The 25,967-nt window shown below is 47.5% G+C and overlaps 29 non-coding genes and 2 pseudogenes across 29 annotated transcripts; 22 read left to right on the top strand and 9 right to left on the bottom strand.

Moving 5' to 3' along the window:
* Positions 1-2,531: 2,531 nt before the first annotated feature.
* Positions 2,532-2,647, bottom strand: LOC135016800 (U5 spliceosomal RNA). Its single transcript, XR_010214794.1, has one exon. It is a non-coding gene; the product is annotated as a U5 spliceosomal RNA (small nuclear RNA).
* A 275-nt stretch (positions 2,648-2,922) lies between these two features.
* Positions 2,923-3,038, bottom strand: LOC135016754 (U5 spliceosomal RNA). Its single transcript, XR_010214749.1, has one exon. It is a non-coding gene; the product is annotated as a U5 spliceosomal RNA (small nuclear RNA).
* Positions 3,039-3,312: 274 nt separating this feature from the next.
* On the bottom strand, positions 3,313-3,428 carry LOC135016785 (U5 spliceosomal RNA). Its single transcript, XR_010214779.1, has one exon. It is a non-coding gene; the product is annotated as a U5 spliceosomal RNA (small nuclear RNA).
* Positions 3,429-3,714: 286 nt separating this feature from the next.
* Positions 3,715-3,830, bottom strand: LOC135016764 (U5 spliceosomal RNA). The gene has a single exon (XR_010214758.1). It is a non-coding gene; the product is annotated as a U5 spliceosomal RNA (small nuclear RNA).
* Positions 3,831-3,983: 153 nt separating this feature from the next.
* LOC135016760 (U5 spliceosomal RNA) lies at positions 3,984-4,099 on the bottom strand. The gene has a single exon (XR_010214754.1). It is a non-coding gene; the product is annotated as a U5 spliceosomal RNA (small nuclear RNA).
* A 129-nt stretch (positions 4,100-4,228) lies between these two features.
* LOC135016749 (U1 spliceosomal RNA) lies at positions 4,229-4,385 on the top strand. The gene has a single exon (XR_010214746.1). It is a non-coding gene; the product is annotated as a U1 spliceosomal RNA (small nuclear RNA).
* A 671-nt stretch (positions 4,386-5,056) lies between these two features.
* Positions 5,057-5,220, top strand: LOC135016630 (U1 spliceosomal RNA). The gene has a single exon (XR_010214645.1). It is a non-coding gene; the product is annotated as a U1 spliceosomal RNA (small nuclear RNA).
* Positions 5,221-5,372: 152 nt separating this feature from the next.
* Positions 5,373-5,535, top strand: LOC135016705 (U1 spliceosomal RNA). Its single transcript, XR_010214714.1, has one exon. It is a non-coding gene; the product is annotated as a U1 spliceosomal RNA (small nuclear RNA).
* A 671-nt stretch (positions 5,536-6,206) lies between these two features.
* Positions 6,207-6,370, top strand: LOC135016827 (U1 spliceosomal RNA). The gene has a single exon (XR_010214820.1). It is a non-coding gene; the product is annotated as a U1 spliceosomal RNA (small nuclear RNA).
* Positions 6,371-6,522: 152 nt separating this feature from the next.
* LOC135016719 (U1 spliceosomal RNA) lies at positions 6,523-6,685 on the top strand. Its single transcript, XR_010214724.1, has one exon. It is a non-coding gene; the product is annotated as a U1 spliceosomal RNA (small nuclear RNA).
* A 671-nt stretch (positions 6,686-7,356) lies between these two features.
* LOC135016652 (U1 spliceosomal RNA) lies at positions 7,357-7,520 on the top strand. Its single transcript, XR_010214666.1, has one exon. It is a non-coding gene; the product is annotated as a U1 spliceosomal RNA (small nuclear RNA).
* A 152-nt stretch (positions 7,521-7,672) lies between these two features.
* Positions 7,673-7,835, top strand: LOC135016730 (U1 spliceosomal RNA). The gene has a single exon (XR_010214734.1). It is a non-coding gene; the product is annotated as a U1 spliceosomal RNA (small nuclear RNA).
* Positions 7,836-8,505: 670 nt separating this feature from the next.
* Positions 8,506-8,669, top strand: LOC135016830 (U1 spliceosomal RNA). Its single transcript, XR_010214823.1, has one exon. It is a non-coding gene; the product is annotated as a U1 spliceosomal RNA (small nuclear RNA).
* Positions 8,670-8,821: 152 nt separating this feature from the next.
* Positions 8,822-8,963, top strand: LOC135016707 (U1 spliceosomal RNA; annotated as a pseudogene).
* A 691-nt stretch (positions 8,964-9,654) lies between these two features.
* On the top strand, positions 9,655-9,818 carry LOC135016678 (U1 spliceosomal RNA). Its single transcript, XR_010214690.1, has one exon. It is a non-coding gene; the product is annotated as a U1 spliceosomal RNA (small nuclear RNA).
* Positions 9,819-12,537: 2,719 nt separating this feature from the next.
* On the top strand, positions 12,538-12,701 carry LOC135016700 (U1 spliceosomal RNA). Its single transcript, XR_010214709.1, has one exon. It is a non-coding gene; the product is annotated as a U1 spliceosomal RNA (small nuclear RNA).
* Positions 12,702-12,853: 152 nt separating this feature from the next.
* Positions 12,854-13,016, top strand: LOC135016660 (U1 spliceosomal RNA). Its single transcript, XR_010214673.1, has one exon. It is a non-coding gene; the product is annotated as a U1 spliceosomal RNA (small nuclear RNA).
* A 674-nt stretch (positions 13,017-13,690) lies between these two features.
* Positions 13,691-13,854, top strand: LOC135016809 (U1 spliceosomal RNA). Its single transcript, XR_010214803.1, has one exon. It is a non-coding gene; the product is annotated as a U1 spliceosomal RNA (small nuclear RNA).
* Positions 13,855-14,006: 152 nt separating this feature from the next.
* Positions 14,007-14,169, top strand: LOC135016682 (U1 spliceosomal RNA). Its single transcript, XR_010214694.1, has one exon. It is a non-coding gene; the product is annotated as a U1 spliceosomal RNA (small nuclear RNA).
* Positions 14,170-14,843: 674 nt separating this feature from the next.
* Positions 14,844-15,007, top strand: LOC135016689 (U1 spliceosomal RNA). Its single transcript, XR_010214700.1, has one exon. It is a non-coding gene; the product is annotated as a U1 spliceosomal RNA (small nuclear RNA).
* A 152-nt stretch (positions 15,008-15,159) lies between these two features.
* On the top strand, positions 15,160-15,322 carry LOC135016672 (U1 spliceosomal RNA). The gene has a single exon (XR_010214684.1). It is a non-coding gene; the product is annotated as a U1 spliceosomal RNA (small nuclear RNA).
* Positions 15,323-15,996: 674 nt separating this feature from the next.
* LOC135016653 (U1 spliceosomal RNA) lies at positions 15,997-16,160 on the top strand. The gene has a single exon (XR_010214667.1). It is a non-coding gene; the product is annotated as a U1 spliceosomal RNA (small nuclear RNA).
* Positions 16,161-16,312: 152 nt separating this feature from the next.
* On the top strand, positions 16,313-16,464 carry LOC135016737 (U1 spliceosomal RNA; annotated as a pseudogene).
* A 685-nt stretch (positions 16,465-17,149) lies between these two features.
* Positions 17,150-17,313, top strand: LOC135016828 (U1 spliceosomal RNA). The gene has a single exon (XR_010214821.1). It is a non-coding gene; the product is annotated as a U1 spliceosomal RNA (small nuclear RNA).
* Positions 17,314-17,465: 152 nt separating this feature from the next.
* Positions 17,466-17,628, top strand: LOC135016677 (U1 spliceosomal RNA). Its single transcript, XR_010214689.1, has one exon. It is a non-coding gene; the product is annotated as a U1 spliceosomal RNA (small nuclear RNA).
* A 674-nt stretch (positions 17,629-18,302) lies between these two features.
* On the top strand, positions 18,303-18,466 carry LOC135016641 (U1 spliceosomal RNA). The gene has a single exon (XR_010214655.1). It is a non-coding gene; the product is annotated as a U1 spliceosomal RNA (small nuclear RNA).
* A 152-nt stretch (positions 18,467-18,618) lies between these two features.
* LOC135016671 (U1 spliceosomal RNA) lies at positions 18,619-18,781 on the top strand. Its single transcript, XR_010214683.1, has one exon. It is a non-coding gene; the product is annotated as a U1 spliceosomal RNA (small nuclear RNA).
* An 828-nt stretch (positions 18,782-19,609) lies between these two features.
* LOC135016695 (U1 spliceosomal RNA) lies at positions 19,610-19,772 on the bottom strand. The gene has a single exon (XR_010214704.1). It is a non-coding gene; the product is annotated as a U1 spliceosomal RNA (small nuclear RNA).
* A 152-nt stretch (positions 19,773-19,924) lies between these two features.
* LOC135016638 (U1 spliceosomal RNA) lies at positions 19,925-20,088 on the bottom strand. The gene has a single exon (XR_010214652.1). It is a non-coding gene; the product is annotated as a U1 spliceosomal RNA (small nuclear RNA).
* A 674-nt stretch (positions 20,089-20,762) lies between these two features.
* Positions 20,763-20,925, bottom strand: LOC135016687 (U1 spliceosomal RNA). Its single transcript, XR_010214699.1, has one exon. It is a non-coding gene; the product is annotated as a U1 spliceosomal RNA (small nuclear RNA).
* A 152-nt stretch (positions 20,926-21,077) lies between these two features.
* Positions 21,078-21,241, bottom strand: LOC135016648 (U1 spliceosomal RNA). Its single transcript, XR_010214662.1, has one exon. It is a non-coding gene; the product is annotated as a U1 spliceosomal RNA (small nuclear RNA).
* Between the last annotated feature and the right edge of the window lie 4,726 nt (positions 21,242-25,967).

Here is a 25,967-nt window from a genome sequence, read left to right as displayed (position 1 = left end):
ACTGTACCTGGTGGCTAGTGGAGCGGCTGCCCAGTAATCAGTGTCCACCCCAGTGCGCACACGGCCCACCCCCTACGGCCACGCTCCCCTTTATCAGCGGCCTCGTGATCCGGAAGGGCGGTGTGTGTGTGTGACTGACCTTAGGAAGAAACCGGAGCCTCCGCTGCAGTGACCCAGCAACCAGGGCACGGGAGTATACAGCGCCGCTGGGAGTGATGAAGCTGCAGTAAAGATGTCTATTAGACCTAGCCTGCTGCAGCCCTTGTAGATTATCATAAAACAAGTTCTTCTTTTCTTGTCAAAATTAATAGCTAAGAATAGGCTGCCTGAGGCAGGCCCCTGTTAAGTGGCCTGCTACTGAAGGCACCAACTACAAACTGAGCTCCCTGTTCATGGAAGCGGGGTTATAGAGGAGGATGCGCTGAGCATCTTGGGAACAGTCAAAAGCTTTGAGCCGGTTGGTGCCTCAGATCAAGATCCTACTCTACACCCCAATGTGAATCCTTGTGGAGTCCAGTGTACCCCACAGAAGAAATTAATGTGTCACACCCATTGGCAGCAACCTAAGAATAGCTGCTGACGGGCACAATTGAGAAAGGAAGGGGGGGGGGGGGCATTTGAATCCAGCACATAGATGCAATTCAAATATGTAATTTGTACCTTCCTATTTTAAAATATAATGGATGAACCTCACCCTGTGAGAACAATCTTCATGATCAAGAGATCTAATATGTAAAATAAGTATGAGTTGGGATAGGGCTGGGGAGGGTGGCAGCTCGGGCAGCCCCTCCCCCGTCAAGTTAAGGAGATTCAACTGAGGAAGCACAAGGGAACTCTCGTCTGGGGACAACAACTGCAGGGAGACCACATCTTTTCAGATGAACATGGGAGGGCGGAAGGCTGCCTAATACTTAAGCACCATCAAATATCAAACCATATCCAACAACTAGTACAAGCATTCCTGGGGGAAGGTCTGCAGCAGACGGATTTGCATACGGTGATGTCATCCAAGCAGTGGGCCAAAGTTGGCTGGAACCCTCATCTGCATATAAAAAGAGAAAAGGGGCATGCAGGGCATGGCGGCCTTTTGCAGTGCTTGGATGACCCCTAGTTCGCATTAAACACCCCCACCCTCCTTTGGTGTGGGGCTCATGTTGGCCATGCCCCATCCCCTGAAGCATTCATGCTGATTTCTTGCAACAGCTGGGCACTGTAACAGCTCCAGAGCTGCTCTGTAAGGCAAGTAAAAGGGTGTGGGCCCTGCAGCACCACCTGTAGTTCGCATTGTGCGTTGGAAGGCACAAAGTAAGCAGACGGGAGGAGAAGTCAGGATAGTACACAAGGGCATCCTTTTTTCTTAGTCCATAGAGGATGCTGGGGTCACATTAAGAACCATGGGGTATAGACGGGATCCGCAAGAGACATGGGCACTTTAAGACTTTCAAAGGGTGTGAACTGGCTCCTCCCTCTTTGCCCCTCCTCCAGAATCCAGTTATAGGAACTGTGCCCAGGGAGACGGACATTTCGAGGAAAGGATTTATTGTTAAACTAAGGTGAGCATCTTACCAGCTCACACCTTAAGCATGCCGCAGAACGTGGCATTCAACAGAACACAAGCCAACGGCATGAACAATTGCAGCAAAAAGCTGACCAGAACCGTAACACAACATGTGTATAACCACAAGTAATAACTGCAGACACAGTATGGACTGGGACGGGTGCCCAGCATCCTCTACGTACTAAGAGAAAAGGATTTACCGGTAGGTATTAAAATCCTATTTTCTCATACGACCTAGAGGATGCTGGGGTCACATTAAGAACCATGGGGTTATACCAAAGCTCTTGAACGGGTGGGAGAGTGCGTACGACTCTGCAGCACCGAATGACCCAACTTGAGGTTATCATCAGCCAAGGTATCAAACTTGTAAAACTTAGCAAAAGTGTTTACTAAATAGCTGCTCTGCAAAGTTGCAATGCCGAGACTCCCCGACCAGCTGCCCAGGATGAACCCACCTTTCTAGTAGAATGGGTCTTCACCTAATTCAGTAACGGCAATCCTGCCGTGGAATGAGCATGCTGAATCTTACCACAGATCCAGCGCATAATGGTCTGCATGGAAGCAGGACACCCAATCCTGTTGGGAGCATACAGGACAAACAGAGCCTCTGTTTTCCTAATCTGAACCGTTCTGGTGACATAAATTTTCAAAGTTCTGACCACAGCCAGAGACTTTGACTCAACGAAGGTGTCAGTGGCCAAAGACACCATGTGGAAAGATGAACCACCTTTGGCAGAAATTGTTGACGTGTCCTCAATTCTGCTCTATCTTCATGAAAGATCAAATAAAGGCTCTTGTGATACTGCATGGTTTGTACTGTTTTCCATGTGCTCCCAGATCTTTCAAGCAAGTAGCATGGTCATGAAAGTTCTGTTTGAAAAGAAACAAACATTTACTGTCATTGTTATGCAAATAAACTTACATTAAAGCTAACAAGAAAGCACACTCGTTCTGTCTTTAAACTGATAAAAGAAACCCCAATAATATGGGGCATGCAAAAATTGAGATAAAACTCAGTTTTGCTCCTCTCCACGGAAATCTTTAATAAAAGGCGAAATATTTGTTAGTTCTGAAGAGAAACCAGAGCATGACCAAGATTCCACCTGTCGCCTGAGTGCCATGCCAGCAGTTCTCATTCAGCTCAAAGTGAGCACCCAATTTGAATGAAAGAAAGCAGATTTCTCACCAGGCTTCCCCTTGCTATAAACATGGTTTGTACTCTTTTCCATGTGCTCCCAGATCTTTCAAACAATTAGTGTGGTCAAGAAAGTTCTGTTTGAAAAGAAACAAACATTTACTGTCATTTCTATGCAAATGAGCTTACATTAAAGCACACTCGTTCTATCTTTAAACCGATAAAATAAAACCCCAATAAGATGGGGCATGCAAAAATTGAGATAAAACTCAGTTTTGCTCCTCTCCACGGAAATCTTTAGTAAAAGGCGAAAGATTTGTTCGTTCTGAAGAGAAACCAGAGCATGACCGAGATTCTACCTGTCGCCTGAGTGCCATGCCAGCAGTCCTCATTCAGCTCAAAGTGAGCACCCAATTTGAAAGAAAGAAAGCAGATTTCTCACCAGGCTTCCCCTTGCTATAAACATGGTTTGTACTCTTTTCCATGTGCTCCCAGATCTTTCAAGCAATTAGTATAGTCAAGAAAGTTCTGTTTGAAAAGAAACAAACATTTACTGTCATTTCTATGCAAATGAGCTTACATTAAAGCACACTCGTTCTATCTTTAAACTGATAAAAGAAACCCCAATAAGACGGGGCATGCAAAAATTGAGATAAAACTCAGTTTTGCTCCTCTCCACGGAAATCTTTAATAAAAGGCGAAAGATTTGTTCGTTCTGAAGAGAAACCAGAGCATGACTAAGATTCCACCTGTCGCCTGAGTGCCATGCCAGCAGTCCTCATTCAGCTCAAAATGAGCACCCAATTTGAAAGAAAGAAAGCAGATTTCTCACCAGACTTCCCCTTGCTATAAGCATGGTTTGTACTCTTTTCCATGTGCTCCCAGATCTTTCAAGCAATTAGTATGGTCAAGAAAGTTCTGCTTGAAAAGAAACAGACATTTATTGTCATTGTTATGCAAATAAACTTACATTAAAGCTAACAAGAAAGCACACTCGTTCTGTCTTTAATCTGATAAAAGAAACCCCAATAATATGGGGCATGCAAAAATTGAGATAAAGCTCAGTTTTGCTCCTCTCCACAGAAATCTTTAGTAAAAGGCGAAAGATTTGTTCGTTCTGAAGAGAAACCAGAGCATGGTTTGTACTGTATTCCATGTGCTCCCAGATCTTTCAATCAAGTAGCATGGTCAAGAAAGTTCTGTTTGAAAAGAAACAAACATTTACTGTCATTTCTATGCAAATGAGCTTACATTAAAGCACACTCATTCTATCTTTAAACCGATAAAAGAAACCCCAAAAAGATGGGGCATGCAAAAATTGAGATAAAACTCGGTTTTGCTCCTCTCCACGGAAATCTTTAGTAAAAGGCGAAAGATTTGTTCGTTCTGAAGAGAAACCAGAGCATGACCAAGATTTTTATCTGAAAATATGTGTTCTCCCCAGATGAGAGTTCCTTTGTGCTGACTCAGTTGAATCTCCTTTACTTGACAGGGGGATGCTCGAGCAGCGACCCTCCCCAGCTCTAGCCCAACTCCTACTTACCTGCCAGGTGAGATACTATGATCATGAAGGTGCTTCTCCCAAGGCAACCCATTGCACTCTGGGTGTGCTGCTTCTGCGATTTCCCCAAATGTGGGAAACTTGACTGCATAATTTGTGTTTCCCCTGGTCGGCTCTCGTATAATTCAGATCTCTTTGTCTCAGGTCTCTCTCCAGCCTAGTTTGCTGTCTGTTTCCACTTCTCTTTTCTTGAGCCGCTCCCTTCTATGCCCTTGCGCACTATCCTGACTTCTCCCGTCTGCTTACTTCGTGCCTTCCAACGCACAATGCAAACTACAGGTAGTGCTGCAGGGCCCACACCCTTTTACTTGCCTTACAGAGCGTCTCTGGAGCAGTTACAGTGCCCAGCTGCTGCAAGAAATCAGCTTGAATGCTTCAGGGGCTGGGGCATAGCCAACATGAGCCCCACACCGAAGGAGGGTGGAGGTGTGTAATGCGAACTAGGGGTCATCCAAGCGCCGCAAAAGGCCGCCATGCCCTGCACGCCCCTTGTCTCTTTTCATATGCAGACGAGGGTTGAAGCCAACTTTGACCCACTGTTTGGATGACATCACCATATGCAAATCCATCTGCTGCAGGCCTTCCCCCAGGAATGCTTGCACTAGTTGTTGCATTTGGTTTGTTGTTTGGGGGTGCTTCAGTATTAGGCAGCCTTCTGCCCTCCCATGTTCATCTGAAAATATGTGTTCTCCCTGCAGTTGTTGTCCCCAGATGAGAGTTCCCTTGTGCTGCCTCAGTTGAATCTCCTTTACTTGACAGAGATGTGCCTGAGCAGCGGCCCTCCCCAGCCCTATCCCAAATCATACTTATTTTGCATAGGCGATACCATGGTCATGAAGATTGTTCTCCCAGTGTGAGGTTCATTCATTGCATTCTGGGTATGCTGACCCCTGTGATTTCCCCAAATGTGGGAAACTCGACTGCATTATTTGTGGTAGTGGGGGACTGTGTTTGTGCTTTCCTCTGGTCAGCTCTGGTAAAAATCAGATTTCTTTATCTCAGATCTTCCTCTAGCCTTGTTCTTCTTTCGAGAGTTCCCTTGTGCTGCCTCAGTTGGATCTCTTTCACTTGACAGGGGGGTACCCGAGCAGCGACCCTCCCCAGCTCTAGCCCAACTCCTACTTACCTGCCAGGTGAGATACTATGATCATGAAGGTGCTTCTCCCAGGGCAAGGCTCACCCATTGCACTCTGGTTGTGCTGCCCCTGCGATTTCCCCAAATGTGGGAAACTTGACTGCATAATTTGTGTTTCCCTTGGTCGGCTCTCGTATAATTCAGATCTCTTTGTCTCAGGTCTCTCTCCAGCCTAGTTTGCTGTCTGTTTCCACTTCTCTTTTCTTGAGCCGCTCCCTTCTATGCCCTTGCGCACTATCCTGACTTCTCCCGTCTGCTTACTTCGTGCCTTCCAACGCACAATGCAAACTACAGGTAGTGCTGCAGGGCCCACACCCTTTTACTTGCCGTACAGAGCAGCTCTGGAGCAGTTACAGTGCCCAGCTGCTGCAAGAAATCAGCTTGAATGCTTCAGGGGCTGGGGCATAGCCAACATGAGCCCCACACCGAAGGAGGGTGGAGGTGTGTAATGCAAACTAGGGGTCAGCCAAGCGCCGCAAAAGGCCGCCATGCCCTGCACGCCCCTTTTCTCTTTTCATATGCAGACGAGGGTTGAAGCCAACTTTGACCCACTGCTTGGATGGCATCACCATATGCAAATCCATCTGCTGCAGGCCTTCCCCCAGGAATGCTTGCACTAGTTGTTGCATTTGGTTTGTTGTTTGGGGGTGCTTCAGTATTAGGCAGCCTTCTGCCCTCCCATGTTCATCTGAAAATATGTGTTCTCCCTGCAGTTGTTGTCCCCAGATGAGAGTTCCCTTGTGCTGCCTCAGTTGAATCTCCTTTACTTGACAGAGATGCGCCTGAGCAGCGGCCCTCCCCAGCCCTATCCCAAATCATACTTATTTTGCATAGGAGAGACCATGGTCTTGAAGATTGTTCTCCCAGGGTAAGGTTCATTCATTGCATTCTGGGTATGCTGACCCCTGTGATTTCCCCAAATGTGGGAAACTCAACTGCATTATTTGTGGTAGTGGGGGACTGTGTTTGTGCTTTCCTCTGGTCAGCTCTGGTAAAAGTCAGATTTATTTGTTTCAGATCTTCCTCTAGCCTTGTTCTTCTTTCGAGAGTTCCCTTGTGCTGCCTCAGTTGGATCTCCTTCACTTGACAGGGGTGTGCCCGAGCAGCGACCCTCCCCAGCTCTAGCCCAACTTCTACTTACCTGCCAGGTGAGATACTATAATCATGAAGGTGCTTCTCCCAGGGCAAGGCTCACCCATTGCACTCTGGATGTGCTGCCCCTGCGATTTCCCCAAATGTGGGAAACTTGACTGCATAATTTGTGTTTCCCCTGGTCGGCTCTCGTATAATTCAGATCTCTTTGTCTCAGGTCTCTCTCCAGCCTAGTTTGCTGTCTGTTTCCACTTCTCTTTTCTTAAGCCGCTCCATTCTATGGCCTTGCGCACTATCCTTACTTCTCCCGTCTGCTTACTTTGTGCCTTCCAATACACAATGCAAACTACAGGTAGTGCTGCAGGGCCCACACCCTTTTACTTGCCGTACAGAGCAGCTCTGGAGCTGTTACAGTGCCCAGCTACTGCAAGAAATCAGCTTGAATGCTTCAGGGGCTGGGGCATAGCCAACATGAGCCCCACACCGAAGGAGAATGGAGGTGTTTAATGCGAACTAGGGGTCATCCAAGCGCCGCAAAAGGCCGCCATGCCCTGCACGCCCCTTTTCTCTTTTCATATGCAGACGAGGGTTGAAGCCAACTTTGACCCACTGCTTGGATGACATCACCATATGCAAATCCATCTGCTGCAGGCCTTCCCCCAGGAATGCTTGCACTAGTTGTTGCATTTGGTTTGTTGTTTGGGGGTGCTTCAGTATTAGGCAGCCTTCTGCCCTCCCATGTTCATCTGAAAATATGTGTTCTCCCTGCAGTTGTTGTCCCCAGATGAGAGTTCCCTTATGCTGCCTCAGTTGAATCTCCTTTACTTGACAGAGATGTGCCTGAGCAGCGGCCCTCCCCAGCCCTATCCCAAATCATACTTATTTTGCATAGGAGATACCATGGTCATGAAGATTATTCTCCCAGTGTGAGGTTCATTCATTGCATTCTGGGTATGCTGACCCCTGTGATTTCCCCAAATGTGGGAAACTCGACAGCATTATTTGTGGTAGTGGGGGACTGTGTTTGTGTTTTCCTCTGGTCAGCTCTGGTAAAAGTCAGATTTCTTTGTCTCAGATCTTCCTCTAGCCTTGTTCTCCTTTCGAGAATTCCCTTGTGCTGCCTCAGTTGGATCTCCTTCACTTGACAGGGGGGTACCCGAGCAGCGACCCTCCCCAGCTCTAGCCCAACTCCTACTTACCTGCCAGGTGAGATACTATGATCACGTAGGTGCTTCTCCCAGGGCAAGGCTCAGCCATTGAACTCTGGGTGTGCTGCTCCTGCGATTTCCCCAAATGTGGGAAACTTGACTGCATAATTTGTGTTTCCCCTGGTCGGCTCTCGTATAATTCAGATCTCTTTGTCTCAGGTCTCTCTCCAGCCTAGTTTGCTGTCTGTTTCCACTTCTCTTTTCTTAAGCCGCTCCATTCTATGGCCTTGCGCACTATCCTTACTTCTCCCGTCTGCTTACTTTGTGCCTTCCAATGCACAATGCAAACTACAGGTAGTGCTGCAGGGCCCACACCCTTTTACTTGCCGTACAGAGCAGCTCTGGAGCTGTTACAGTGCAAAGCTGCTGCAAGAAATCAGCTTGAATGCTTCAGGGGCTGGGGCATAGCCAACATGAGCCCCACACCGAAGGAGGGTGGGGGTGTTTAATGCGAACTAAGGGTCATCCAACGCCGCAAAAGGCCGCCATGCCCTGCATACCCCTTTTCTCTTTTCATATGCAGATGAGGGTTCCAGCCAACTTTGGCCCACTGCTTGGATGACATCACCGTATGCAAATCCGTCTTCTGCAGAACTTCCCTCAGGAATGCTTGTACTAGTTGTTGCATTTGGTTTGTTGTTTGGGGGTGCTTCAGTATTAGGCAGCCTTCTGCCCTCCCATGTTCATCTGAAAATATGTGTTCTCCCTGCAGTTGTTGTCCCCAGATGGGAGTTCCCTTGTGCTGCCTCAGTTGAATCTCCTTTACTTGACAGAGATGTGCCTGAGCAGCGGCCCTCCCCAGCCCTATCCCAAATCATACTTATTTTGCATAGGAGATACCATGGTCATGAAGATTGTTCTCCGAGGGTGAGGTTCATTCATTGCATTTTGGGTATGCTGACCCCTGTGATTTCCCCAAATGTGGGAAACTCGACTGCATTATTTGTGGAGGTGGGGGACTGTGTTTGTGCTTTCCTCTGGTCAGCTCTGGTAAAAGTCAGATTTCTTTGTCTCAGATTTTCCTCTAGCCATGTTCTTCTTTCGAGAGTTCCCTTGTGCTGCCTCAGTTGGATCTCCTTCACTTGACAGGGGGGTACCCGAGCAGCAACCCTCCCCAGCTCTAGCCCAACTCCTACTTACCTGCCAGGTGAGATACTATGATCATGAAGGTGCTTCTCCCAGGGCAAGGCTCACCCATTGCACTCTGGGTGTGCTGCTCCTGCGATTTCCCCAAATGTGGGACACTTGACTGCATAATTTGTGTTTCCCCTGGTCGGCTCTCATATAATTTAGATCTCTTTGTCTCAGGTCCCTCTCCAGCCTAGTTTGCTGCCTGTTTCCACTTCTCTTTTCTTGAGCCGCTCCCTTCTATGCCCTTGTGCACTATCCTGACTTCCCCGTCTGCTTACTTTGTGCCTTCCAACGCACAATGCAAAATACAGGTAGTGCTGCAGGGCCCACACCCTTTTACTTGCTTTACAGAGCAGCTCTGGAGCTGTTACAGTGCCCAGCTGCTGCAAGAAATCAGCTTGAATGCTTCAGGGGCTTGGGCATAGCCAACATGAGCCCCACACCGAAGGAGGGTGGAGGTGTTTAATGCGAACTAGGGGTCATCCAAGCGCCGCAAAAGGCCGCCATGCCCTGCACACCCCTTTTTTATTTTCATATGCAGACGAGGGTTGAAGCCAACTTTGACCCACTGCTTGGATGACATCACCATATGCAAATCCATCTGCTGCAGGCCTTCCCCAAGGAATGCTTGCACTAGTAGTTGCATTTGGTTTGTTTTTTGGGGGTGCTTCAGTATTAGGCAGCCTTCTGCCCTCCCATGTTCATCTGAAAATATGTGTTCTCCCTGCAGTTGTTGTCCCCAGATGAGAGTTCCCTTGTGCTGCCTCAGTTGAATCTCCTTTACTTGACAGAGATGTGCCTGAGCAGCGGCCCTCCCCAGCCCTATCCCAAATCATACTTATTTTGCATAGGAGATACCATGGTCATGAAGATTGTTCTCCCAGGGTGAGGTTCATTCATTGCATTCTGGGTATGCTGACCCCTGTGATTTCCCCAAATGTGGGAAACTCGACTGCATTATTTGTGGTAGTGGGGGACTGTGTTTGTGCTTTCCTCTGGTCAGCTCTGGTAAAAGTCAGATTTCTTTGTCTCAGATCTTCCTCTAGCCTTGTTCTTCTTTCGAGAGTTCCCTTGTGCTGCCTCAGTTGGATCTCCTTCACTTGACAGGGGGTGCCCGAGCAGCAATCCTCCACAGCTCTAGCCCAACTCCTACTTACCTGCCAGGTGAGATACTATGATCTTCACTGTTAGGGCAATCAGGATGTGGAATTCCCTGCCAGGGAAGGTGGTAATGGCGGACTCTGTAATTGGATTTAAAAAAGGAATGGATACATTTCTGAATGAAAAAGCTATCCAAGGTTATAATACTTAAAATATCAACATGGTTAATCCGGGGGTAACATGAGTTATAGTAGCTAACTAGTCATAAAACATTATTCAGCAAGTATGTAGAATCATCACAACTTAAAACAGGTTGAACACGATGGGCAATTTGCCTCTATTCAACCTCAAAAACTATGTTACTATATGTTACTATATTACTATGTTACTGTAGTATACAGAACACCACAATGTAATGAGCAGTGATAGTGAGCACTGATGAGGATACTAAAACTGACACTGAGCAGCAAGATGCAGCACTGGACTATTAGTAATGTACTGTAGTATGCTGAGCACCACAATGCAGCACAAGACAATGAGCAGTGATACTGAGCACTGATGAGGATACTACTGAGAACTGACACTGAGCAGGAGAGACACACTACTAGTATTACTGAGCAGCAATAAGTAACCACTGATACTGAGCACTGATATGGAGATTTCCACTGAGAGAACATAGCCACGTCCTCTCCGCTCTCTCTTCAAAGCACGAGTAAAAATGGCGGCAACGCGCAGCTCTTTATATGGAATCCGAATCTCGCGAGAATCCGACAGCGGGATGATGACATTTTCCCTTGTTCAGGTTTTCCGAGTCAGGCGGGAACAACCGAGCCTGCCTCGGACCAGTGTAAACCACGTGGAGTTCGTCGGGAATTCGGTTCTCGGAGAACCGAACCCGCTCCTCTATATATACTATATTACTATGTTACTGTAGTATACAGAACACCACAATGCAATGAGCAGTGATAGTGAGCACTGATGAGGATACTAGAACTGACACTGAGCAGCAAGATGCAGCACTGGACTATTAGTAATGTACTGTAGTATGCTGAGCACCACAATGCAGCACAAGACAATGAGCAGTGATACTGAGCACTGATGAGGATACTACTGAGAACTGACACTGAGCAGGAGAGACACACTACTAGTATTACTGAGCAGCAATAAGTAACCACTGATACTGAGCACTGATATTGAGATTTCCACTGAGAGAACATAGCCACGTCCTCTCCGCTCTCTCTTCAATGCACGAGTAAAAATGGCAGCAACGCGCAGCTCTTTATATGGAATCCGAATCTCGCGAGAATCCGACAGCGGGATGATGACATTTTCCCTTGTTCAGGTTTTCCGAGTCAGGCGGGAACAACCGAGCCTGCCTCGGACCAGTGTTAACCACGTGGAGTTCGTGGGGAATTCGGTTCTCGGAGAACCGAACCCGCTCCTCTCTACCTTATACCCATCAATTTTTTTATTTTCAGTCTAAGCCCCTGCAGTTTTCTGTAAGCATCTGCTTCGCTATGATGATCAACAAGTCACAAGGGCAAACACTCAGGGCTTGAGGCGTAGATCTTAGGACCAGCTGCTACAAGCATGGCAGAGGTGTCACTATCACTGGTGAGACCCAGAGAGGTGGCGAGGGAGATTGTAATGCAGTGCGCGCAGATAAACAGCGCAATGGTAAAAAGGAGGCATGGTTTCATAGGTAGGGGCGTGGCCTGGTGGCCTGAATCTACATTTTGTTGCTCCGGGAGTCCCGGGGGTTGGGGGCTGCACCCGGGGACTAGTGTGTGAGCGGTGCTGGCTCCTGCACAGTGACAGGGCATGGCCACCCAGCATGACGCCTCCCTTCTTGACCATGCTGTAATTGCAGTCGCACTGCAGTTCAGCGTGATCATAAAAAATGGTGTAGGCTCCTGCTGGTGCAGACTGTAGAGAAAAGCTGCTGTGACCACGCCCCCTGTGTCTCCTCCGTTGCAGACCCCATTTTGAAGCCTTGCCCCCTGACTAAGAGAAAAGAATGCCCTTGCGCACTATCCTGACTTCTCCTCCCGTCTGCTTAATTTGTGCCTTCCAACGCACAATGCGAACAACAGGTGGTGCTGCAGGGCCCACACTCTTTTACTTGCCTTACAGAACAGCTCTGGAGCTGTTACAGTGCCCAGCTGCTGCAAGAAATCAGCTTGAATGCTTCAGGGGATGGGGCATGGCCAACATGAGCCCCACACCAAAGGAGGGTGGGGGTGTTTAATGCGAACTAGGGGTCATCCAAGCACTGCAAAAGGCCGCCATGCCCTGCATGCCCCTTTTCTCTTTTCATATGCAGATGAGGGTTCCAGTCAACTTTGGCCCACTGCTTGGATAACATCACCATATGCAAATCCGTCTGCTGCAGACCTTCCCCCAAGAGTGCTTGTACTAGTTGTTGCATATGGTTTGATATTTGATGGTGCTTCAGTATTAGGCAGCCTTCCGCCCTCCCATGTTCATCTGAAAAGATGTGGTCTCCCTGCAGTTGTTGTCCCCAGATGAGAGTTCCCTTGTGCTGCCTCAGTTGAATCTCCTTTACTTGACAGAGATGTGCCTGAGCAGTGGCCCTCACCAGCCCTATCCCAAATCATACTTATTTTGCATAGGAGATACCATGGTCATGAAGATTGTTCTCCCAGGGTGAGGTTCATTCATTGCATTCTGGGTATGCTGACCCCTGTGATTTTCCCAAATGTGGGAAACTCGACTGCATTATTTGTGGTAGTGGGGGACTGTGTTTGTGCTTTCCTCTGGTCAGCTCTGGTAAAAGTCAGATTTCTTTGTCTCAGATCTTCCTCTAGCCTTGTTCTTCTTTCGAGAGTTCCCTGGTGCTGCCTCAGTTGGATCTCCTTCACTTCACAGGGGGGAACCCGAGCAGCGACCCTCCCCAGCTCTAGCCCAACTCCTACTTACCTGCCAGGTGAGATACTATGATCATGAAGGTGTTTCTCCCAGGGCAAGGCTCACCCATTGCACTCTGGGTGTGCTGCCCCTGCGATTTCCCCAAAAGTGGGAAACTTGACTGCATAATTTGTGTTTCCCCTGGTCGGCTCTCGTATAATTCAGATCTCTTTGTCTCAGGTCTATCTCCAGCCTAGTTTGCTGTCTGTTTCCACTTCTCTTTTCTTCAGCCGCTCCCTTCTATACCCTTGTGCACTATCCTGACTTCTCCTCCAGTCTGCTTACTTTGTGCCTTCCAATGCACAATGCAAACTACAGGAAGTGATGCAGGGCCCACACCCTTTTACTTGCCTTACAGAGCAGCTCTGGAGCTGTTACAGTGCCCAGCTGCTGCAAGAAATCAGCTTGAATGCTTCAGGGGATGGGGCATGGCCAACATGAGCCCCACACCAAAGGAGGGTGGAGGTGTTTAATGCGAACTAGGGGTCATCCAAGCACCGCAAAAGGCCGCCATGCCCTGCACGCCCATTTTCTCTTTTCATATGCAGATGAGGGTTGAAGCCAACTTTGACCCACTGCTTGGATGACATCACCGTATGCAAATCCGTCTTCTGCAGAACTTCCCCCAGGAATGCTTGCACTAGTTGTTGCATTTGGTTTGTTGTTTGGGGGTGCTTCAGTATTAGGCAGCCTTCTGCCCTCCCATGTTCATCTGAAAATATGTGTTCTCCCTGCAGTTGTTGTCCCCAGATGAGAGTTCCCTTGTGCTGCCTCAGTTGAATCTCCTTTACTTGACAGAGATGTGCATGAGCAGCGGCCCTCCCCAGCCCTATTCCAAATCATACTTATTTTGCATAGGAGATACCATGGTCATGAAGATTGTTCTCCCAGGGTGAGGTTCATTCATTGCATTTTGGGTATGCTGACCCCTGTGATTTCCCCAAATGTGGGAAACTTGACTGCATTATTTGTGGTAGTGGGGGACTGTGTTTGTGCTTTCCTCTGGTCAGCTCTGGTAAAAGTCAGATTTCTTTGTCTCAGATTTTCCTCTAGCCTTGTTCTTCTTTCGAGAGTTCCCTTGTGCTGCCTCAGTTGGATCTCCTTCACTTTACAGGGGGGTACCCGAGCAGCGACCCTCCCCAGCTCTAGCCCAACTCCTACTTACCTGCCAGGTGAGATACTATGATCATGAAGGTGCTTCTCCCAGGGAAAGGCTCACCCATTGCACTCTGGGTGTGCTGCCCCTGCGATTTCCCCAAATGTGGGAAACTTGACTGCATAATTTGTGTTTCCCTTGGTCGGCTCTCGTATAATTCAGATCTCTTTGTCTCAGGTCTCTCTCCAGCCTAGTTTGCTGTCTGTTTCCACTTCTCTTTTCTTCAGCCGCTCCCTTCTATACCCTTGTGCACTATCCTGACTTCTCCTCCCGTCTGCTTACTTTGTGCCTTCCAATGCACAATGCAAACTACAGGTAGTGCTTCAGGGCCCACACCCTTTTACTTGCCTTACAGAGCAGCTCTGGAGCTGTTACAGTGCCCAGCTGCTGCAAGAAATCAGCTTGAATGCTTCAGGGGATGGGGCATGGCCAACATGAGCCCCACACCAAAGGAGGGTGGGGGTGTTTAATGCAAACTAGGGGTCATCCAAGCACTGCAAAAGGCCGCCATGCCCTGCATGCTCCTTTTCTCTTTTCATATGCAGATGAGGGTTCCAGTCAACTTTGGCCCACTGCTTGGATAACATCACCATATGCAAATCCGTCTGCTGCAGACCTTCCCCCAGGAGTGCTTGTACTAGTTGTTGCATATGGTTTGATATTTGATGGTGCTTCAGTATTAGGCAGCCTTCCGCCCTCCCATGTTCATCTGAAAAGATGTGGTCTCCCTGCAGTTGTTGTCCCCAGATGAGAGTTCCCTTGTGCTGCCTCAGTTGAATCTCCTTTGCTTGACAGAGATGTGCCTGAGCAGCGGCCCTCACCAGCCCTATCCCAAATCATACTTATTTTGCATAGGAGATACCATGGTCATGAAGATTGTTCTCCCAGGGTGAGGTTCATTCATTGCATTCTGGGTATGCTGACCCCTGTGATTTTCCCAAATGTGGGAAACTCGACTGCATTATTTGTGGTAGTGGGGGACTGTGTTTGTGCTTTCCTCTGGTCAGCTCTGGTAAAAGTCAGATTTCTTTGTCTCAGATCTTCCTCTAGCCTTGTTCTTCTTTCGAGAGTTCCCTGGTGCTGCCTCAGTTGGATCTCCTTCACTTCACAGGGGGGAACCCGAGCAGCGACCCTCCCCAGCTCTAGCCCAACTCCTACTTACCTGCCAGGTGAGATACTATGATCATGAAGGTGCTTCTCCCAGGGCAAGGCTCACCCATTGCACTCTGGGTGTGCTGCCCCTGCGATTTCCCCAAATGTGGGAAACTTGACTGCATAATTTGTGTTTCCCCTGGTCGGCTCTCGTATAATTCAGATCTCTTTGTCTCAGGTCTCTCTCCAGCCTAGTTTGCTGTCTGTTTCCACTTCTCTTTTCTTCAGCCGCTCCCTTCTATACCCTTGTGCACTATCCTGACTTCTCCTCCCGTCTGCTTACTTTGTGCCTTCCAATGCACAATGCGAACTACAGGTAGTGCTGCAGGGCCCACACCCTTTTACTTGCCTTACAGAGCAGCTCTGGAGCTGTTACAGTGCCCAGCTGCTGCAAGAAATCAGCTTGAATGCTTCAGGGGCTGGGGCATAGCCAACATGAGCCCCACACCAAAGGAGGGTGGAGGTGTTTAATGCAAACTAGGGGTCAGCCAAGCGCCGCAAAAGGCCACCATGCCCTGCACGCCCCTTTTCTCTTTTCATATGCAGACGAGGGTTGAAGCCAACTTTGACCCACTGCTTGGATGACATCACCATATGCAAATCCATCTGCGGCAGGCCTTCCCCCAGGAATGCTTGCACTAGTTGTTGCATTTGGTTTGTTGTTTGGGGGTGCTTCAGTATTAGGCAGCCTTCTGCCCTCCCATGTTCATCTGAAAATATATGTTCTCCCTGCAGTTGTTGTCCCAAGATGAGAGTTCCCTTGTGCTGCCTCAGTTGAATCTCCTTTACTTGACAGAGATGTGCATGAGCAGCGGCCCTCCCCAGCCCTATTCCAAATCATACTTATTTTGCATAGGAGATACCATGGTCATGAAGATTTTTCTCCCAGGGTGAGGTTCATTCATTGCATTTTGGGTATGCTGACCCCTGTGATTTCCCCAAATGTCGGAAACTTGACTGCATTATTTGTGGTAGTGGGAGACTGTGTTTGTGCTTTCCTCTGGTCAGCTCTGGTAAAAGTCAGATTTCTTTGTCTCAGATTTTCCTTTAGCCTTGTTCTTCTTTCGAGAGTTCCCTTGTGCTGCCTCAGTTGGATCTCCTTCACTTTACAGGGGGGTACCCGAGCAGCGACCCTCCCCAGCTCTAGCCCAACTCCTACTTACCTGCCAGGTGAGATACTATGATCATGAAGGTGCTTCTCCCAGGGCAAGGCTCACCCATTGTACTCTGGGTGTGATGCTCCTGCGATTTCCCCAAATGTGGGAATCTTGACTGCATAATTTGTGTTTCCCCTGGTCGGCTCACGTATAATTCAGATCTCTTTGTCTCAGGTCTCTCTCCAGCCTAGTTTTCTGTCTGTTTCCACTTCTCTTTTCTTCAGCCGCTCCCTTCTATACCCTTGTGCACTATCCTGACTTCTCCTCCCATCTGCTTACTTTGTGCCTTCCAATGCACAATGCAAACTACAGGTAGTGCTGCAGGGCCCACACCCTTTTACTTGCCTTACAGAGCAGCTCTGGAGCTGTTACAGTGCCCAGCTGCTGCAAGAAATCAGCTTGAATGCTTCAGGGGCTGGGGCATAGCCAACATGAGCCCCACACCGAAGGAGGGTGGAGGTGTTTAATGCGAACTAGGGGTCATCCAAGCACCGCAAAAGGCCGCCATGCCCTGCACGCCCCTTTTCTCTTTTCATATGCAGATGAGGGTTGAAGCCAACTTTGACCCACTGCTTGGATGACATCACCGTATGCAAATCCATCTTCTGCAGAACTTCCCCCAGGAATGCTTGCACTAGTTGTTGCATTTGGTTTGTTGTTTGGGGGTGCTTCAGTATTAGGCAGCCTTCTGCCCTCCCATGTTCATCTGAAAATATGTGTTCTCCCTGCAGTTGTTGTCCCCAGATGAGAGTTCCCTTGTGCTGCCTCAGTTGAATCTCCTTTACTTGACAGAGATGTGCATGAGCAGCGGCCCTTCCCAGCCCTATTCCAAATCATACTTATTTTGCATAGGAGATACCATGGTCATGAAGATTGTTCTCCCAGGGTGAGGTTCATTCATTGCATTTTGGGTATGCTGACCTCTGTGATTTCCCCAAATGTGGGAAACTTGACTGCATTATTTGTGGTAGTGGGGGACTGTGTTTGTGCTTTCCTCTGGTCAGCTCTGGTAAAAGTCAGATTTCTTTGTCTCAGATTTTCCTCTAGCCTTGTTCTTCTTTCGAGAGTTCCCTTGTGCTGCCTCAGTTGGATCTCCTTCACTTTACAGGGGGGTACCCGAGCAGCGACCCTCCCCAGCTCTAGCCCAACTCCTACTTACCTGCCAGGTGAGATACTATGATCATGAAGGTGCTTCTCCCAGGGCAAGGCTCACCCATTGCACTCTGGGTGTGCTGCTCCTGCGATTTCCCCAAATGTGGGAAACTTGACTGCATAATTTGTGTTTCCCCTGGTCGGCTCTCGTATAATTCAGATCTCTTTGTCTCAGGTCTCTCTCCAGCCTAGTTTGCTGTCTGTTTCCACTTCTCTTTTCTTGAGCCGCTCCCTTCTATGCCCTTGCGCACTATCCTGACTTCTCCTCCTGTCTGCTTACTTTGTGCCTTCCAACGCACAATGCGAACTACAGGTAGTGCTGCAGGGCCCACACCCTTTTACTTGCCTTACAGAGCAGCTCTGGAGCTGTTACAGTGCCCAGCTGCTGCAAGAATTCAGCTTGAATGCTTCAGGGGCTGGGGCATAGCCAACATGAGCCCCACACCAAAGGAGGGTGGAGGTGTTTAATGCAAACTAGGGGTCAGCCAAGCGCCGCAAAAGGCCACCATGCCCTGCACGCCCCTTTTCTCTTTTCATATGCAGACGAGGGTTGAAGCCAACTTTGACCAACTGCTTGGATGACATCACCATATGCAAATCCATCTGCGGCAGGCCTTCCCCCAGGAATGCTTGCACTAGTTGTTGCATTTGGTTTGTTGTTTGGGGGTGCTTAGGTATTAGGCAGCCTTCTGCCCTCCCATGTTCATCTGAAAATATATGTTCTCCCTGCAGTTGTTGTCCCAAGATGAGAGTTCCCTTGTGCTGCCTCAGTTGAATCTCCTTTACTTGACAGAGATGTGCATGAGCAGCGGCCCTCCCCAGCCCTCTTCCAAATCATACTTATTTTGCATAGGAGATACCATGGTCATGAAGATTTTTCTCCCAGGGTGAGGTTCATTCATTGCATTTTGGGTATGCTGACCCCTGTGATTTCCCCAAATGTGGGAAACTCGACTGCATTATTTGTGGTAGTGGGAGGCTGTGTTTGTGATTTCTTCTGGTCAGCTCTGGTAAAAGTCAGATTTCTTTGTTTCAGATTTTCCTTTAGCCTTGTTCTTCTTTCGAGAGTTCCCTTGTGCTGCCTCAGTTGGATCTCCTTCACTTAACAGGGGGGTGCCCGAGCAGCGACCCTCCCTAGCTCTAGCCCAACTCCTACTTACCTGCCAGGTGAGATACTATGATCATGAAGGTGCTTCTCCCAGGGCAAGGCTCACCCATTGCACTCTGGGTGTGCTGCCCCTGCGATTTCCCCAAATGTGGGAAACTTGACTGCATAATTTGTGTTTCCCCTGGTCGGCTCTCGTATAATTCAGATCTCTTTGTCTCAGATCTCTCTCCAGCCTAGTTTGCTGTCTGTTTCCACTTCTCTTTTCTTCAGCCGCTCCCTTCTATACCCTTGTGCACTATCCTGACTTCTCCTCCCGTCTGCTTACTTTGTGCCTTCCAATGCACAATGCAAACTACAGGTAGTGCTGCAGGGCCCACACCCTTTTACTTGCCTTACAGAGCGTCTCTGGAGCTGTTACAGTGCCCAGCTGCTGCAAGAAATCTGCTTGAATGCTTCAGGGGATGGGACATGGCCAACATGAGCCCCACACCAAAGGAGGGTGGAGCAGAAGGCTGCCTAATACTGAAGCACCCCCAAACAACAAACCAAATGCAACAACTAGTGCAAGCATTCCTGGGGGAAGGCCTGCCGCAGATGGATTTGCATATGGTGATGTCATCCAAGCAGTGGGTCAAAGGTGGCTTCAACCCTCGTCTGCATATAAAAACAGAAAAGGGGCGTGCAGGGCATGGTGGCCTTTTGCGGCGCTTGACTGACCCCTAGTTTGCATTAAACACCTCCACCCTCCTTCGGTGTGGGGCTCATGTTGGCTATGCCCCAGCCCCTGAAGCATTCAAGCTGATTTCTTGCAGCAGCTGGCCACTGTAACAGCTCCAGAGCTGCTCTGTAAGGCAAGTAAAAGGGTGTGGGCCCTGCAGCACTACCTGTAGTTTGCATTGTGCATTGGAAGGCACAAAGTAAGCAGACGGGAGGAGAAGTCAGGATAGTGCACAAGGGTATAGAAGGGAGCGGCTGAAGAAAAGAGAAGTGGAAACAGACAGCAAACTAGGCTGGAGAGAGACCTGAGACAAAGAGATCTGAATTATACGAGAGCCGACCAGGGGAAACACAAATTATGCAGTCAAGTTTCCCACATTTGGGGAAATCGCAGGAGCAGCACACCCAGAGTACAATGGGTGAGCCTTGCCCTGGGAGAAGCACCTTCATGATCATAGTATCTCACCTGGCAGGTAAGTAGGAGTTGGGCTAGAGCTGGGGAGGGTCTCTGCTCGGGTACCCCCCTGTAAAGTGAAGGAGATCCAACTGAGGCAGCACAAGGGAACTCTCGAAAGAAGAACAAGGCTAAAGGAAAATCTGAGACAAAGAAATCTGACTTTTACCAGAGCTGACCAGAAGAAATCACAAACACAGCCTCCCACTACCACAAATAATGCAGTCAAGTTTCCCACATTTGGGGAAATCACAGGGGTCAGTATACCCAAAATGCAATGAATAAACCTCACCCTGGGAGAAAAATCTTCATGACCATGGTATCTCCTATGCAAAATAAGTATGATTTGGAATAGGGCTGGGGAGGGCCGCTGCTCATGCACATCTCTGTCAAGTAAAGGAAATTTAACTGAGGCAACACAAGGGAACTCTCATCTGGGGACAACAACTGCAGGGAGAACATATATTTTCAGATGAACATGGGAGGGCAGAAGGCTGCCTAATACTGAAGCACCCCCAAACAACAAACCAAATGCAACAACTAGTGCAAGCATTCCTGGGGGAAGGCCTGCCGCAGATGGATTTGCATATGGTGATGTCATCCAAGCAGTGGGTCAAAGTTGGCTTCAACCCTCGTCTGCATATGAAAAGAGAAAAGGGGCGTGCAGGGCATGGCGGCCTTTTGCGGTGCTTGGATGACCCCTAGTTCGCATTAAACACCTCCACCCTCTTTTGGTGTGGGGCTCATGTTGGCCATGCCCCATCCCCTGAAGCATTCAAGCAGATTTCTTGCAGCAGCTGGGCACTGTAACAGCTCCAGAGCTGCTCTGTAAGGCAAGTAAAAGGGTGTGGGCCCTGCAGCACTACCTGTAGTTTGCATTGTGCATTGGAAGGCACAAAGTAAGCAGACGGGAGGAGAAGTCAGGATAGTGCACAAGGTTATAGAAGGGAGCGGCTGAAGAAAAGAGAAGTGGAAACAGACAGCAAACTAGGCTGGAGAGAGACCTGAGACAAAGAGATCTGAATTATACGAGAGCCGACCAGGGGAAACACAAATTATGCAGTCAAGTTTCCCACATTTGGGGAAATCGCAGGGGCAGCACACCCAGAGTGCAATGGGTGAGCCTTGCCCTGGGAGAAGCACCATCATGATCATAGTATCTCACCTGGCAGGTAAGTAGGAGTTGGGCTAGAGCTGGGGAGGGTCTCTGCTCGGGCACCCCCCTGTCAAGTGAAGGAGATCCAACTGAGGCAGCACAAGGGAACTCTCAAAAGAAGAACAAGGCTAGAGGAAGATCTGAAACAAAGAAATCTGACTTTTACCAGAGCTGACCAGAGGAAAACACAAACACAGTCCCCCACTACCACAAATAAAGCAGTCGAGTTTCCCACATTTGGGGAAATCACAGGGGTCAGCATACCCAGAATGCAATGAATGAACCTCACCCTGGGAGAATAATCTTCATGACCATGGTATGTCCTATGCAAAATAAGTATGATTTGGGATAGAGCTGGGGTGGGCCGCTGCTCAGGCACATCTCTGTCAAGTTAAGGAGATTCAACTGAGGCAGCACAAGGGAACTCTCATCTGGGGACAACAACTGCAGGGAGAACACATATTTTCAGATGAACATGGGAGGGCAGAAGGCTGCCTAATACTGAAGCACCCCCAAACAACAAACCAAATGCAACAACTAGTGCAAGCATTCCTGGGGGAAGTTCTGCAGAAGACGGATTTGCATACGGTGATGTCATCCAAGCAGTGGGTCAAAGTTGGCTTCAACCCTCATCTGCATATGAAAAGAGAAAAGGGGCGTGCAGGGCATGGCGGCTTTTTGCGGTGCTTGTGACAATACTAAATACTTTTGTCGTATAAACAACCCTTTATGAGGTCTAAGAACACTGTACGCTGTTTACTTAAGAAGTACCGTAAGGGTACACTAGTTGCGTAACGATCGCTCAGCCGTAGGCGAGACGCTCAAGCGTCACGTTCGCTCACGGCCCAGAGATCACAGGACACGTTATTGGCTGTTGACTAACGTAATGATTCGCTATGGCGTAGCAGACGCTCGAGACCACGAGGAGATCACCAGCAGCGCAGACGCTCACAACGCTATACCTTTATGTCTAAACCTTTTAACAATGAAATACACAGAATACCTTAATGTGGATACAGGGTGTAAGTGCAACCTTGTGTAACCTGACTAACTACAAAGCTGCTTGAGCGTCACCGACGCTCAAGTGAACACTTAACACTATAGAAAATACACAGATACTGGTTTAGGGTCCAAAGCCTATTAACTGTATTATATCTAATATACTGGTAAAAAGGGGATAACAGTACAAATGATACACTACAATATAACAAAGACTTCCTAACCAAAATAGCTACACTAGAAATACAATACAATACAATTACTATTTATGGGAAAATGGAAGGGGAAGAGAAGAAGAGAGAGATAGAGAGAAATGGCTCATGATAACATTAAATAAGAGACAACATGGTTGCAGATAAAACTACACATGTGAGAGACAATCGCTGCGCAGTTAGTCAATGCTGAATACAGCATGGGATGGAAGCTAGACTCCATTTTGAGAAACCTCCACTTGATTCCAAAGACAACACCACATGGCTGAAAGGGGGAGGGGAAGACATCCAGCAGCAGCCATTTTAGATTTGCAGGTCCAAACACATGGCACTTTATTCCAAAATGTCCAAGCCTCAAAACAATGCATATGTTCTGATTTTACAATTCCAAACCATCTAAATCACCTTTCACAATGTAATCCAACTTCCTAGAACCATCTCATAATTTCACATCCCAAACAACTTCAGTATCTCAATAACCAGAGCATATTCATCACAAGACCAGATCACAATGTAATTAACACAAACGTAACTGCATGGTGGTATTTATGATTAACAGGATATATATTATAACTAACCAGCACAATCTATTTTAAATCTCCATAGGCAAACAAATACCACAAATACTATGCTACAGATTGTATACTGTTCCAATTCATCACGGACTTCACAGAGTATCCACAAACACCCAACAATCACACAACCAAGTTACAATATCCTATTTAAAACCAGAAAGCAATCTGTCTGTTTCCTTATCTAGCCATGTGAAGTTCAATACTTAGCCTTTAGTTTGGAAGATGTCCTGGGGATTCAGCCGCCATGCTGCTTGGTGCCAGGTAGCTGTGTGTGTGTCTGTGAGTGTAGCTACATTACATCTGTTCTCTGAGGCCACACCTGACCACTACCTTCCTGTTTGACCAGTACCTGGGGGAGGGGTCTTTCTTTCTCCTTTGTATATGCTAATCAGGTTCAGCCCTGAAAACTTAGTAAAAGGTTGTCTTGAGCATCCATTGTTCTAACAATATGATCTTAGCTTTTATACATATAATCATATCTATCCGCTGCAATGTCCCACAACAACACAACAGGCCTCAAACTAACCCACACCTCATTCTGCTTGCTTCAATACCAAACATGATGTGTTTATCTGGTTCGGTTCGAATGATACACATCCATGACATTAATTCATTAGCCAATTCTAAATCTCCATGATGTCTGGTGCTGTTCATTATTATAACCATGTACTGTATGAAACAAGTGCCGAATCCATCTCTGTGCCATGTCCGAGCAAATGCGTGTGTTTCCATATATTGCTGTGCTCGCTGCGCATATTTGCAAGTATAGCGACTTATATGTGTGCAGTTTATATGGTCTCTCTATGTAATATTTTTGACTTTGACAGTCCACCCTTTGGCAGTCACCAATAACTGCCACTTCCTAAAACATTTCAAAAAGAGAAAAATATATGTCAGGGGTTAATACATTTCCATGGTTGGGTAAGGGAGGAGAGAGGAGAAGGTGTGAAGAGGGTATGACCTAGTGAGATAGCAGAAGCATGTGTGTATGAATCCATGTTTGGGGGGTCATGTATCATCGTGCCGTACGTGTTGTACATCAAGCTTCGAGGTATTGCGAAGTATACATTTGAATTCCTTCTTATCCCGTACTAAGGGTCTGTGGATGGGCTGTCAAACTTTACCGAGCTCATTTCGGCTGTGGTTGTAACAAAATGGGGGAGCACATTTTAGTTGATGATACATGAATGGGGGAGGTATGTGGTTGCTGATATCTGTGCCTGTATTCCCTATCGACTATGTGTGTCATTACCTGAGGGTTGTAGAGATGAAGATAAAGAACACTTATGGAAAATGCAATGATATTCTATGTCAGGGAAATGTACATCTGTTGTTGAAGTTTTGTTCGGTATCTGTTGAGAGTCGTCTTCTTTGCGCTGTATTGCTCTTTGGGCATGAGCAAATAGCTTTGTCAGTGCCATCAGATTTACAAAAAATGTTGGGCTAGCGTGAGTTTAAAATACTAGGGAAACTGGGGATCCATGGCAAAGTTCATCAAGTGTCCATATCATAGGTCGTCAAAACTTCATCTTTGGTTCTTGTCTGTTGTCTGTATAGCGTCTCGTTAACTTCCTCGTCCAAGGGGTCTTTGTATCTTGGAGAAAAGCAGAAAAACAGGTGAAAGAAACGGACCGTATAATCGCATTTTCATCACATCATGGTTTCTATCATTGGGTCATATACCAAATCCAGGTTAATTACAGTTTCCTCACTCCTTAGACTCATTACCTCAGGTAGTACTTTTCCAATACAACACAATCCTTCAGAGTTTGGGGCAAGCCGCTCATACGCCTTTCTCCCGCATATGAAATATGCATCATCGGGGAGAACATATGGGACGGAATATGTCATTACCATGTTACACATTTTCCATGTGAACTCTCCTAACCCTAACTCTCCCATCTGTTTAGTACACGTATCAGTTTGTACGATATGTGCACAGTATCCTGGTGATACTTCTCCAACTCTCGTAATCCTATTTCCTAAGGTATACCTATACCGGAAAGATTTTCCTCTACTGGCTATGTGGCGTACAAGCTCTGTATCTGTAGGCATTCTATCTGCTCTATGCGAAAAGGTCATGGTTTGGTTGCTCCATGACACTTCCCAATTTCCCGGCTTTCGGGGATTGGAGATGTTAAAACATAATAGGGACCTATCCACATGGTATTGGTGGAGCTTCAAACTAGGAGGGCTGGAGATATTAAACCTCCTGTCCACCGGTCTCCCACCCTTTAGCTCAAGTACCTCCCCTACCGTTAAAGGAAATGGTACTAGCCCTGATTTACTATGACCCTGAGGTACTTGAGAGCATACCCAACAATCTGTTTTATTTAACACACTACCCACTAAGGAGTGATAGTCACTCAATGGATGCCGGTCCATATGGATATTAAAACTGGATTGGCATTTCTTTATGCATCCATCCTCAACCATTGTCACAGAGCCTACAGATACAGTTTTCTTTTTGAACTAACAATCCTTCACAATTGTTTACAAATAACATGGTTGTTAGATCGTGCCCGGTACTCGCCTTTGCTTGGTGATTGGGTTGCTATTGGAAATTTACACCTCCGTCTCAGTCATCAGGACCTTTCTGGATCCTTTCTCGACCTCACTGGTACTCTCACCGAAACAGACTGCTCTGGTCAACATCATGGTCAACAGGAAAATCCATATCACAGTCTCTTGGGGCAAGTCCATCTTACAGGAGGAGAAAAGAAGAAATTTGTAAAGGGGGTATAAGAAATCAGTTTGAGGGGGAGAGAACTTGTTACGATAATAAGTTCTCTCGTCTTGTTGTTCTTCTTGTTCTGCTGTCCTCTCAAAGGTGCTATCTCTCAGTCTTCCAAACGAACATTCTGGTGATGCAATATTCCTTCCTAACCGGCGATCTTTCTGTAAGGAGAAAAAATCTGGCATTACCATTGGTCCAACTGAGGGGTGACATACCATCTTTAAACCATGAAAACATGAGTGAGAAGAGAGAGGAAAAAAAAAAAAAAAAAAAACAAGAGATAGAGAACAATTCATATGCATATATATATTACATAACTCGACATTAACCATCAATAGGAAAAGAGAAACAAAGCATTTTTAAAACATTGTCAACATTAAGAAAACATTGTTAGCATTAGAAAAACATTGTCAGATTATCAGGCTGTCATATCTACGTGTCTAATGGTCTCCTTGAGCAGTCCCTCCCCACCAGCACCTGCATTACTCCACTGTCTGTATCTGGCCAGAAATACATTGTGGCGGAGGTCATGCTGGGGTTTGG

Source organism: Pseudophryne corroboree, unplaced genomic scaffold, assembly GCF_028390025.1.
Source record: "Pseudophryne corroboree isolate aPseCor3 unplaced genomic scaffold, aPseCor3.hap2 scaffold_302, whole genome shotgun sequence".
Lineage (NCBI taxonomy): Eukaryota > Metazoa > Chordata > Amphibia > Anura > Myobatrachidae > Pseudophryne > Pseudophryne corroboree.
This window is presented reverse-complemented; position numbering and strand designations above follow the sequence as displayed.